Source organism: Nicotiana tabacum, chromosome 22, assembly GCF_000715075.1.
Source record: "Nicotiana tabacum cultivar K326 chromosome 22, ASM71507v2, whole genome shotgun sequence".
Classification (NCBI taxonomy): domain Eukaryota; kingdom Viridiplantae; phylum Streptophyta; class Magnoliopsida; order Solanales; family Solanaceae; genus Nicotiana; species Nicotiana tabacum.
This window is the reverse complement of record NC_134101.1, coordinates 72,422,159-72,434,528: the sequence shown is the minus strand read 5'-3', so window position 1 is coordinate 72,434,528 and position 12,370 is coordinate 72,422,159.

Below are 12,370 nucleotides of genomic sequence, written 5' to 3'. Positions count from 1 at the left end.
AAGAAACTTTAATGGGTCATTGACCCCACTCACGAATAGACGCGTGAGTTATAAATGTTTAAGGAAAACCTTTCAATGAAAACACATACCGAGGGAGAAATTTGTATAAGGAGTACAATTATTCCACGGTTAGTCATGAAGCCCGTCAAATCTCTACAAATGCAAGTCTATCACTCTACGCAAGTCCGGTCTCAAGTCGTAATGCGAAATAAAGTAATTAAACGAGCAAAAATAACCCCTATAGTACAATTATAGCATGGTGTGAACCTAAGTCTACCCAGATAATAGCATGAATTTAGCTACAAACGGACTAACTTCACCTTGTGCATACGTAGTCCCCCGCAATAAGTAACATATAAAAATTACATCACCTAGGGGTAGTTACCCCTCACAGATTTAGAGAGGAGACTTACCTCGCTCCCAAGTTCCATTACCCGCTCCAAAGCCTCTCTGACACCTCAAACCGATGCTTGTCGATCTAAATCTAGTCAAACAAGGTGCAAACCAATCAAAATATACTCTAATACCCATAATCAATCAATTTAAACAAATTCCCAACTCCGCTCGAAAAGTCAATAAAGTCAATCCTTGGGCTCACTTGCCCGGATTCCGAACATTTTTGAAGATAAACTTTACCCATAATGCCACGAACTCAAATATATAATTTATTCAAAATTTCATGTCCAATTTCGTGGTCAAATTTTTAAAATACCAATTTTTAGGTTTTTCTTCAAAATCCCAAATTTCCACTAATTTTCCATGAATTTCCATGTTAAAATCTATATATAATCCAAGTATTTAACTTGAAATTGATGGGAATCACTTACCTTGTATTTCTTGATGAAAATATCCCATTGAAGCTCTCCAAATTTCGCCCAACCAAATGAAATTGTGAGAGAAATGGGATAAGTCCCGAAATATAACCTCACTGCCCAATTCCTTCCTCTTCGCGATCGCGCAATGACCCTTGCGATCACGAAGGCCAAATAGCCCTGGACCAAAAATCTCTACTTCGCATTCGCGAAGCCTTCTGTCCCCACTACTTCACGTTTGCAGGGTAGGCCTTGCATTCACGTAGGCCAAACGACCTCAGGCCCAGCTCCTCCCTTTCTTTCTACGCATTCACGACTGTCCCTTCGCGTTCGCGTAGGTTCCTCAGGCACTTCTCCGCGTTTGCGACCTCTGTGTCACGTTCGCGATGAGAAATCTCCTCCATCCCACAAATCCTTCTTCGCGAACGCGATCGCCTCCACGTGTTCGCGATGAAGGACGCAAGAACCAGCATCAGCAACAGCAAAACATGGGGAAAATCACCCGAAACAATTCCGAAACACACCCGAGGCCCCCGGGACCCCGTCCAATCACACCAACCAGTCCATAACATGACACCAACTTGTTCGAGGCCTCAAATAACATCAAACAATATCAAAATCATGAATCACACCTCGAATCAAACTTATAAATTTCTAAATTTCCAAATTCTATCTCTTGTGTCGAAACATATCAAATCAATCCGGAACGACTTCAAATTTTTCACACAAGTCCCAAATGACATGATGGACCTCTTCCAACTTCTGAAATCGAGATCCGACCCCGATATCAAAGAGTCCACTCCCGATCAAACTTTCCAAAAACCTTCAAATTTCCAACTTTCGCCAAATGACCCCGAAATGACCTACAGACCTCCAAATCTACATCCGGATGCGCTCCTACAACCAGAATCACCTTACGGAGCTATTCTCAGGCTAGGAATACCAAACAGACATCGATAACATTAAAATATACTTTAACCCAAATTTATGAAACTTTTCCAAAATGCCAACTTTCCGCAATAAGCGCTGAAACGCTCTCGGGTCATCCAAAACTCGATCTGGACATACGTCCAAGTCCAAAATCATCATACGAACCTGTTGAAACTTTCAAATCCCGATTCCGAGGTTGTTTACTCAAAATTTAACCCTTAGTCAATCCTTCCAACCTAAGCTTCTAAAATGAGAATTTTCCTTCCGAATCAACTCCGAACTTCCCGAAATTCAATTTTGACCATATGTGCAAGTCATAATACCTGAAGTGAAGGTACTCAAGGCATCAAACCACTGAATGACATGCCAGAGCTCAAAACGACCGGTTAGGTTGTTACAACAAGAGAGATAGTACAACAACCATATTTTATAACGGCTCTATGATAAAGTCAGTTAGAAGAGTACCAGCCTCATAAGAAGTCAGTATGAAGCTCCCACCGGATTGTGTATACACCATAGTTGCAAGTATTATAGTAGAGATTCAAGTTGTGGATGTGAATTATACCTATGTGGAAGGGAGGTTATGAAATAGATAAAAGATACGATGCAAGAGTTTTAGGTAAGAAAGGTAAAGGTGAAGAAGGTGCGAGATACTCAAGTGCAGAAGGTTGTGAATAGTCCATACTTCAGATAGAGGTCTAGAAGCACTGGGATTCAGTATCCAGAAATGATAGCGGTGTCGTCAGTGGCATATGTTCTAGCCTATGGTTTCCAGGTACTGAGAGGTCTAGTTAAGAGAGTAAAGAAGAGTTAGTGATGATGTGATGTCTCGCTTGAGGTTCCAGAATAACATAAAGAAATCTATGGTGCAAGCAAGTTAAAGGAAGGTTGCAAGTAGTACAAATAGATATATGTATGTGACAAGCTAAGGTATAGTAGAGCGATAAGGTTTTAGGAAGACAGGAGTAAGGTTAAGAAAAAGGTTAGTGAGAAGGTGACGAGAATAGGTAAGTCCTCGGGATTAAGCCCATAAAAACAAAAGAACTTATGGTTTCTATAATCATAGAAAGCTCAGTATAGCCTTAATAAACTCAGAGGAGTCTAAGACTATGAGCATTTAGAAGAGATGGAATGTTGCCCTGGTAGTAGAATGTAAGTGTAATTGTGATAAATGATAATAGAATGAAATTTAGGCCTTCGATTGAGTAATGATTCATAGAGAAGGGATTTCATGAATTGCACGAGATTAGAATACCCCCCATAAGATGAACCACGTTGGGATGCCATGAAATACGATTATTGAAGTATAGTATCGCCCCTAGGTGGATTAGGCAAATCACTTTTGATGTTCCCCGATGAGACATGAGCCCTAGTGACAATGTGTTACGTAAGAGTTTTCAAGTTATCATTGGTAGATTATAGATAAACATTGAGGTGAATCGCCAATAGATGGATAAAAGTTCCAAAGTATGAGATGAGATTAGGCTGTCATTCTTAAGATAAACAGTAATGAGGAAGCATTAAAGGACTTAAATTTATTCATGTAGGATAAGAAGTGAGAGAGTAACCTGGAGTTGGGTAGCATACCTCAATAATAATAATACTAAAGTAAGAGTTATGGTATAGTATGACCTACCCAGATGCAGTAAAGCTAAAAGGATAGATAACCGAGTCTATGAAACAAAATATAGCAATATTCATAAGTTTGACAAAGTACCAAGCGAACAACTTTAGAACACCTACAAGGACATAATCGTACAGGCTGCATGACAAAAGATAGCAACAGTTACGAGATTGAAAGAATTCTGACCATAGGTCGTGGTGTGAGAAAGATGCCTAAAAGGGGGAATGTCGTTGCCTTTGGATTTATTCAAAGAATAGTTGCCTAGATGGCAATGACATTACTATTCGCAAGAGATATCCGGTTATGAGACCGATAAGCGTATTAGTCAACATTCGAGGACGAATGTTCCAAAGGGGGTAATAATGTTACACCCCATGTTTTCTTATGTAAAAGTACATCGTAAGTCAATTGATGTAAGCTCAGAAGTGAGATCATCTTTGAAAGTACATAAAGTAAGTTAATAATGTTACTTTTGAGGTTACAAATATTAAAGATTATGGATAACAAGTACCGAGAGGGTTGGAAGGTTTAGAAGCTAAACAAATTGAATAAAATAAGTTTCGTCGAAAATAGACAAGTTGGGAGTGTTATAACGTGTACTTTGGGGTGAGACTAGGGTTCTTAACATGATAATGAAGTTAATGAGCTATTTTAGTCGTGTGTTATGCTTTGAAGTCAAGCGAGTAGTGGAACAAAAGTTGGCAAAGGTCATCACAAGTTACATTCATAAATGTGCTGAAATGTAGGTCACATATAGATGAGTTTTTATCCCAATATACTTTGAATTATGGGGTGATTCACCTACAAAATTGAATATCTACAAATCTAGTTTCTAATGAATTAAACCGTTCATCGATACGACATCGTAGTAGAGAGATATTTTCATTTTCAAGAGACTGCGCAAGCAACTCCCTTGGGGCCCACAAAGTCGGTGTAAAACTCCAGCTTGTATATAAGTCAATTCTAAGTCGTTTTAACTCCTTTTTCTCAACCAAAATAGTTCCTAAACCCTCCTAGATTCTCTCCAATTGTTCCCCCATGATCCTAGAGTGAATCCAAAGATAAACCACGCAAGTTCGACGTAAAGGATATTGTGGTTACCATTAACTCCCTTTCCTTCTCGTTGTGACGACTTAGGAAGTTGCTTGGTGTTTAAGTGAGTTAAATAATAGAGGGTTCTTGGTACAATTGAGGTAAGTTTCATCTTCCATAACCTAATCTTAAGTTTTTACAAGTGTTGGGTTGAATTTTGTTGGAGGATTCTTGAAGAAACTAGTAACTATGAAACTTGAAGTTGAGCTATGTTGTGTGGGCTTTTTTTTTACATTTTTTAAGATACCAAATGGAATTTTAAAGGTATGGATATCATGGTGAGGATGAGGGGAAGTGAAGATGAAGATTATTGTGCTAGAACATTTTGAATTGGATCTATAAAAGACCCTATGAAGTTATGCACATAAGTTGTTCGATAAAATGACTAAATGAACTTCCCTATAGAATATGAAGTCGATATTGATACCAATCCTTTGTATGATATAGATTACCATCCGTAAGAGGTGCGAGGACTTGTGAAACAGTTGTAGCTTTGTAGATAAGGTATGTTAAGGCTATCCGTTCTTTCCTTTTGGCATGATCCATATGATACAACGAAATGAGCAAACACGCAACTTTCATAAATGGCTCTATTCTTAGAAGTACTAGGGTTGCCTATGTTCTTGATTCCTCATATGTCCTATTATCATATTGTCAATTCATGGGTCTCTGAAAATATGTAAGTTGATAAAGTTTATTTGTGATATTAACCGAAGGTATATTGATCTTATGACATTCTGAGAGATCTTATTGACTTACTTCATTATGCATTGCATCCATTTATACATGCATACTGACCCATGACCACATGGCATTATATACGCGTATATTATATGTACAATCAACCCTCTTTATAACATCCTCGTTTGTTCCGATATGTTTTAGCTTTTATAGTGAATGGTTGTTATACACCTATAACAGCATTTGACAATTAAATATTTTTAAGCTGTTATAGATAAAAATTATCCAAAAATCAATTATTTTTCCTTTTTTAATGTTACATATAAAAGACAAAAAAATTATTCAAACTTAAAATCTCAAAAGATATGCATATTTCACTAGTTAGATATTGAAGAAAGCTAATACATTATTAATAAATTGATAACTAAAAGTATAAAGGTTAAAACTCTAAGTCAGACATTTTAAAGTTGCATAAAAAATAATTTTTTTCAAGATTGATGGAAGAACTTTGTAATTGTAGCTTGTTTCGTTGATTTCATTCTCTTACTAGTGATATAACGCTTGAATTGACGAAGATTTTTGTCCAAATTTTCAGCAAAAAGGTTTCCAATAACTTTCACTTGAAGACAATCTAAGAGCTTAACAGTAAAATTTTCTATCTAAATTATGTGCAAATCTTCAAATTTGTATCTTATGCAAGATAGAAACTTTAGTCAATGAAAAAGATTGTGTGCATATTTTTAGAATTATTAGTAGTAATCTTAAAGCCTCTAGATGATTTTTATAGAGGGGTAATTTTACAAAGAGTGTTCTGCTATAAATATGGTTGTTGTTATTGTTATAGAGAAGTAAAATATAACTTAAAAAATCGGTTCTATGGAAAACTTGGATTTTATAGTGAATGGTTGTTATATAGGGATGTTGTTATAGAGAGTTCTGACTGTATATGAGGTATGGGGAAAGGTTATGGCGTTATATACGCACCACCACCTGATCAGCTGTCATACGTTGATGATTTCGCCCACTGAAGCCAAGATGATATGATGGGTTGCCCTCAGAGGCTTAATGATGTTATATACGCATATACATGTGCATGATATGACATTATAAATGTTTCATGATTCACAAAGTTATTCAGGCTTACAGGTTGAGTCCTTTACTCCATGTTTCTTCCATGTCTTTTATATATTGATTTTTATGCCTCACATACGTACTACATTATTCGTATTGACGTCCCTTTTACTGGGGACACTGCATTTCATGCTTGTATGTTCTGATAGATAGTTGGATTGACCTTCCAAGTAGACAGAGTCAAACATCAGCTTGGCTGGTAAGCTCCACTTCCTCGGAGTTACCAAATCTAGACCTTGGAGTCCATTTTATATATACATATTTGATGGGTAGGTCGAGGCCATATCCCGATAATGATACAATTTAGTTATCTCTAGAGGCTTGTAGATGAGTCATGTATATTTTGTATGACAGTTTTATGGCCTTGCCAACTCTGTGTATATGTTAGTTTGGGATTGCTGGTTCTAGACCTTCATGGTGGCCTCGTCAGCCTTGATTAGTATTGTCAGCTCGCAAGTAGACCTCGTTGGCCTAAGTTGAGGGTTACCCCTCCAGAGTTCACAATTACAGAGTAGTACACTAGGGCCAAATATGGCCCGAGTGTCCGCCACGCCTCCCTAGGTTTGGGGCGTGACATCACAGTAAGTACAAATTTTATTCACAATAATTCTGAGGTACTTGTTTTTGGGATCCCATTTAGGTGCATAGTTGTCACGATCAAAAATCCCATCAGTATCATAATGGCACCTAATCCAACCCGCTAAGTGCCACATTGTATAAGTTACTAATACAATAAGAAATCATCGATACTCTAAATAAGGCTGCCAAAGAATTTAATACACTTATCCCAAGGACTGGTAGTAAGAGTCATGAGCCACTATAATTAAGATTTATAAAGCTGGTAAAATAAAAAAAATACAATATTTGTTTGAAAGTGTAACGACCCGGCTGATCGTTTTGAGATTTGTAGCCTCGTTCCCCTATTTACTAGTCATTCCCTACTTAATTTTGTTATGTGACTTGATGGGGTAGTTGGTTCGGGTCCGGAGAGGTTTCAGAATGAATTGAGACACTTAGTCTTAAGGTTGAAAGCTTAAGTTGAAAAGGTTGACTGAATGTTGACTTATGTGTAGACGACTCCGGAATGGAGTTTTTATGCTTCCTTTAGCTCTGTTGGGTGATTTTGGACTTGGGAGCATGTCCGGATAGTGGTTTGGAGGTCCGTGGTTGATTTAGGCTTGAAATGGCAAAAGTCAAAAATTTAGAAGTTTGACTGAGAGTGGACTTTGTGGTTACATGGCTCGGATTGGGATTCTGGGAGTTGGGGTAGGTACGTGGTGTCATTTGTGACTTGTTTGCAAAATTTGAGGTCAAACAGACGTGCTTTGATAGGTTTCGACATCTTTTGTACAAATTGGAATCCCTTAGTTTCAATAGGCTAGAATTGGGGTGCGATTCATGTTTTTAATGTTGTTTGATATGATTTAAGGGCTTGACTAAGTTTGTATCATGTTTTAGGACTTGTTAGTGTGTTTGGTCGAGGTCTCGGGGGACTCGGGTGGAGTTCGAATGGCTAACGGATCAAATTTAGAGTTTGAAAGATTGATGTAGTTGAAGGCTTCTGGTGCAATTGCACCTGCGAAACTTTGGTCGCAGGTGCAAGCTGGGAAGCGCAAAAGCGGAGTTTGGATTGGGGGCTATGGAGTGCGGATACAGAAGGATTTTCGCAGGTGCGAGTCATGGAGGATCGTAGAAGCGGAGAGGTGCTTGGAGTCACTGGTCCGTAGAAGCGGATGGTTCTGCGCAGATGCGCACCCGCATGAGCAGGATTTGTGACCGCAGAAGCGGTTGGTCGGCCCTTAAGTAGCCTCCGCATATGCGTATAATTGACCTCAAAAGCAGTACCGCAGAAGCGGATTCTTGGACCGCAAAAACGAGAAGGCCTGTGCAGAATATTAAATCGAGGGTTTTGTGGGTTTTCTTCATTTTTGAACATTCAAACTTGGTCTAAGGTGATTTTTAGAGGATTTTCGACAGGTTTCTTGAGGTAAGTCACTTATGGTTAAATTTATTCAATTATTATGTATCCCCATCAAATTTCCCACCTAGATTGTGTGGGTTTGAGGTGTAATTTGGGGATTTGAAGTTAGGAATTTGGAGAGTTTAAATTGGGGACTTGGGTGTCGATTTGGTGTTGGATTTTGATATATTTAGTATGGTTCGACGATTAGCGAAATGAGTTTCTGAATTTTGTGACTTTTAATGGATTTTGAGACGTGGGCCCGGGGGCTGGCTTTTGAGTGGACTTTTTGACTTTTAATTAAAAGCTTAGTAATTTCATATGGAATTGATTCCTTTAGCTCGTGTTGATTGTATCAAACTATTTGTGGCTAGATTCGAGGCATTTGGAGGCTGTTTCGCGAGGCAAGGGCTTGTTAGAGTAGAGTTTCGCACAATTTTAGGTAAGTAACACTTCTAAGCTTGGTTCTGAGGGTATAAAGCCCTGGATTTCGTCATTATGTGAATGGAGTGAGGTGACACATGTGCTAGGTGACAAGAATGTAGGCGTGCACCGTGTGAATTGTGACTTAGTCTATTCCATGGAGCTGTGTAGCTATCTTATCTAAACATATTTACTGTACTCTATGTGTTACAGCACTTGAGTTGTAATTCATGCTAGAAAATCATGTTTAGGTTGTATGCTGGTACTATTGGGATCCACAGTGGTTGTACTTTGCTGTTGAACTAATTGCCTAATCTGTCAATTTGTAATCAGTCATAGTTATTGCTTGCATATTATGTCTCAGTCTCTGTCGTCTTTACTTGTTATATCATATCATCATTCGTGGGCTGAATATCATGATTCTAGCGATCCCGAGAGACTGGAGAAGTTATTGGCTGAGTGAGGCTGAGGGCCTATTGTGAGTGGTATTTATAGGATCGGGTTGCACACTACAGCAGATTTATTGATTCATTCCAGGATTTGGCTTATTATAGCGCTTGGGCTGGATCGGCCCCTCCGAAGTCTGCACACCCACAGTGGGCGCAATGCTAGCAGTTATGACATTTAGGCTGGATCTGCCCTGTTTATTTGCATTTGGGGTGGATCTGCCGTGTTTTATTTGCATGTGGGCTGCATCTGCCCTGGGCTATGTTAAGTTATATTGTGAAATCTGAAAGCATGTCTAAATTCTTGTACCTTCATTTGTAGAATAAAAATATCTAAGATATCATTATCATATTTTCTGTAACTTTCCGTGCTGTTAAACGCTAAAAGTGGACCATAATAATTGGACTTGTCATTTGTTAAACGCTGTTAAGGTAGATCTAAAAGCATGTCTAAATTTTCCGTGCTGTTAAACGTTGTTAAACGCTATAAAAGGTAGAATGAATCTGGTATGTCTCCAATGCAAAGTTTCATCTTCCCAGCTACTCTGCTCCAGAATCTGCACGCAAGGTGCAAAAGTGTCTTTGTAACTATCTTGACTAACCTTAGAGAAGTAGTGACATGTCTTTTAAGTCAAAAGATACTCACTTGTCAACTAACCTGTGCAATATATCAAAGACTGGAAATATGATGTATCGCAGAAAAGCAAACACTAAAATCTCATCATAACAAGTGACAACAATTCAATACAAGTAAAGGCTCACTTTCAACAATAAGTTATCAAATAGAATTGCACACATATGGTATCCCGTGCCCACATTATCAATCACCCTCACACAGCAAAGGTCTCGTGCCACAATATAAGCCACACCCGCACAACAAAGACCTCGTGCCACAATATAAAACACACTTGCACGGTAATGATCTCGTGCCACATTATAATCCGATTTCGTATCAATTGTCAAAGAACGCGTTCAAAAACACTTATCAAGAATTAAATATATTAATGGATGATGACAACTTTCTTATCTCGCCATACCGATATTCTACCAACAACTCAACAAAATATGAGATATCAACTCCACGTAGGTAAATCCATCTTGGCAACCAAATCATCAAGTATATAATAGAGGCATTGATTATCATTTTAGAAACAACGCATCAAATCATGTAAAAAAATGTATGACACACATAAAGAAGTCATAAGCACACACAAGAATTTCTTTTTTTGTACCATCACACAAACATAATCAATAGAAAACACCCCAGGCTATCATCCCTACAATGCCACCCTCATGTCGCTGCATGCACATCACAATGAAATACCTTCCTTATGTCGTCGCATGCATATAAGCCACCCTTATCTCACCGCATGTACATCACAATGAATTGCCTCCCTTATGTCGCCACATGCGCATCTAGCCACCCTTATCTCGCAACATGCACATCACAAATGAAATACATCTTTTATGTCACTGTATGTGCATTTACAATCAATCCGCACAACATGTCCATATGTGCCACAGTTATCACAACAATGCAAGATAACAATTTCTCATTAAGGCACATCCTCATAACTCATCAATAAAGTGCACACGGATATGATAATAACACAAGTGGGGATAAAGCATGACTATTGTTAGATCAAGTATAGCAACCAAGTTCACGTAGTCATATAGAGGATCACGTATGTATCATATATTGTACATGTCCCAATCAACGCACATTACAAGAACAAGTTCAGATGTGTGTTCATAACCTACGTGTATCTATCTTCGAAGCAAATATAGCATAAGTCTCAAGATTTGCTCATCATGTTTAACTTAAGATACCAAAAGCCTTAACATTCCTCTAGCATGTTTTATAGTACTCACAAAGTTGATTAGTTTAATAGTACATGGAATCAAGTAAAAAACACAATCAAATAAGTCATAGAGTAATCAAAAATCTACCTCAAGCATGAATATCCATGGCACATATATATACGCTCGCCATCTCATATATACATCACCCCCGCATGTAGTAAACAATATCAATTAGTAGAAAAAATTCCCTCAACCAAAACTAGGCAAGACACTTACCTCAAATAAGCCAAAACGATACTCAAAAAATAGCTTTTCCCTTAGAAATCACCTCCGCCACACTCAAATCTAGCCAAAATGACTCGATAACATCAAACAATGCAAAATGAATTAATTTAAATTAATAAAGTTGCAATCCTTACCCAATTCCAAAAGTCAACCCCAAGCCCACCGAGTCGAGAGATTAATCTTGACTACCCATAACCCAACGATTTCGAATATATGATTAGTTTTCAAAACCAAGGTCAAATCGACACTCAAATCTCAAATTTTTATTTTTCAAAATATATTCAAAAAACCCAAAATTTTCCTTCAATTTTCATGATTTTGAAATTAAAATCCATAAGAAATCAAGTTATAATATCAAAATTGAGTTAAAATTACTTACCCAATAGCTATGTGTGAAAATCTCCTCCAAATATTGCCTCCCACTGAGTCTAGGGCTCAAAATGTAATAAATTCAGACTAAGTCCCGAAATCTCAACTATATGCTCAGTTGTAGATGTCGTATTTTCGATCAGAGGTTCGCAAATGCGACCCCCTGCAAATGCGACACACGAATCGCAAAAGCAAACCCTGTCTGCCCAAGGAAATGTCACAAATGCGATAATATACTTTGCAACTGCGAAGTCCAGCTGCCTCAGCCTCCTTAAGAAATGTGACCTTCTTCCTCGAAATGCGAGGCCTTTCCCCAGGTAGCCCCCATCACAAATGCGATAAATCCACCAAAATGCGACCATCGCAAATGCGAGGTCTGCAGCACCAGAAAATTTGAAGCAAGCCCAAAATACTCTGAAAATCACCCGAGCCTCGAGACTCCACACCAACCATCCACGCAGGTTTATAAATATCATATGAACTCGCTCAAGAGCTCAAAACACCAGAATAACATCAATCACGAATCGAACACTAAAATGCATCGAATTCACCATGAAACTCAAGAACTTCTAAAATCACACCAAGCATCTGATTCCTACCAGACCAAATTGGAATGACACCAAACTTCGCACACAAATTCCAAATAATAAGACGGACATATTTCAAGTCTCGAAACTAAAATCCGAACCCGAGAGCTACAAAGGCAACCCATGGTCAAACTTAGGAAATTTCTAAACATTTAAATTGCCAAATTTTGCCAAAAAGGGCCACATCAACCTAGGGACCTCCAAATCAAAATTCGGTCATATTCCTA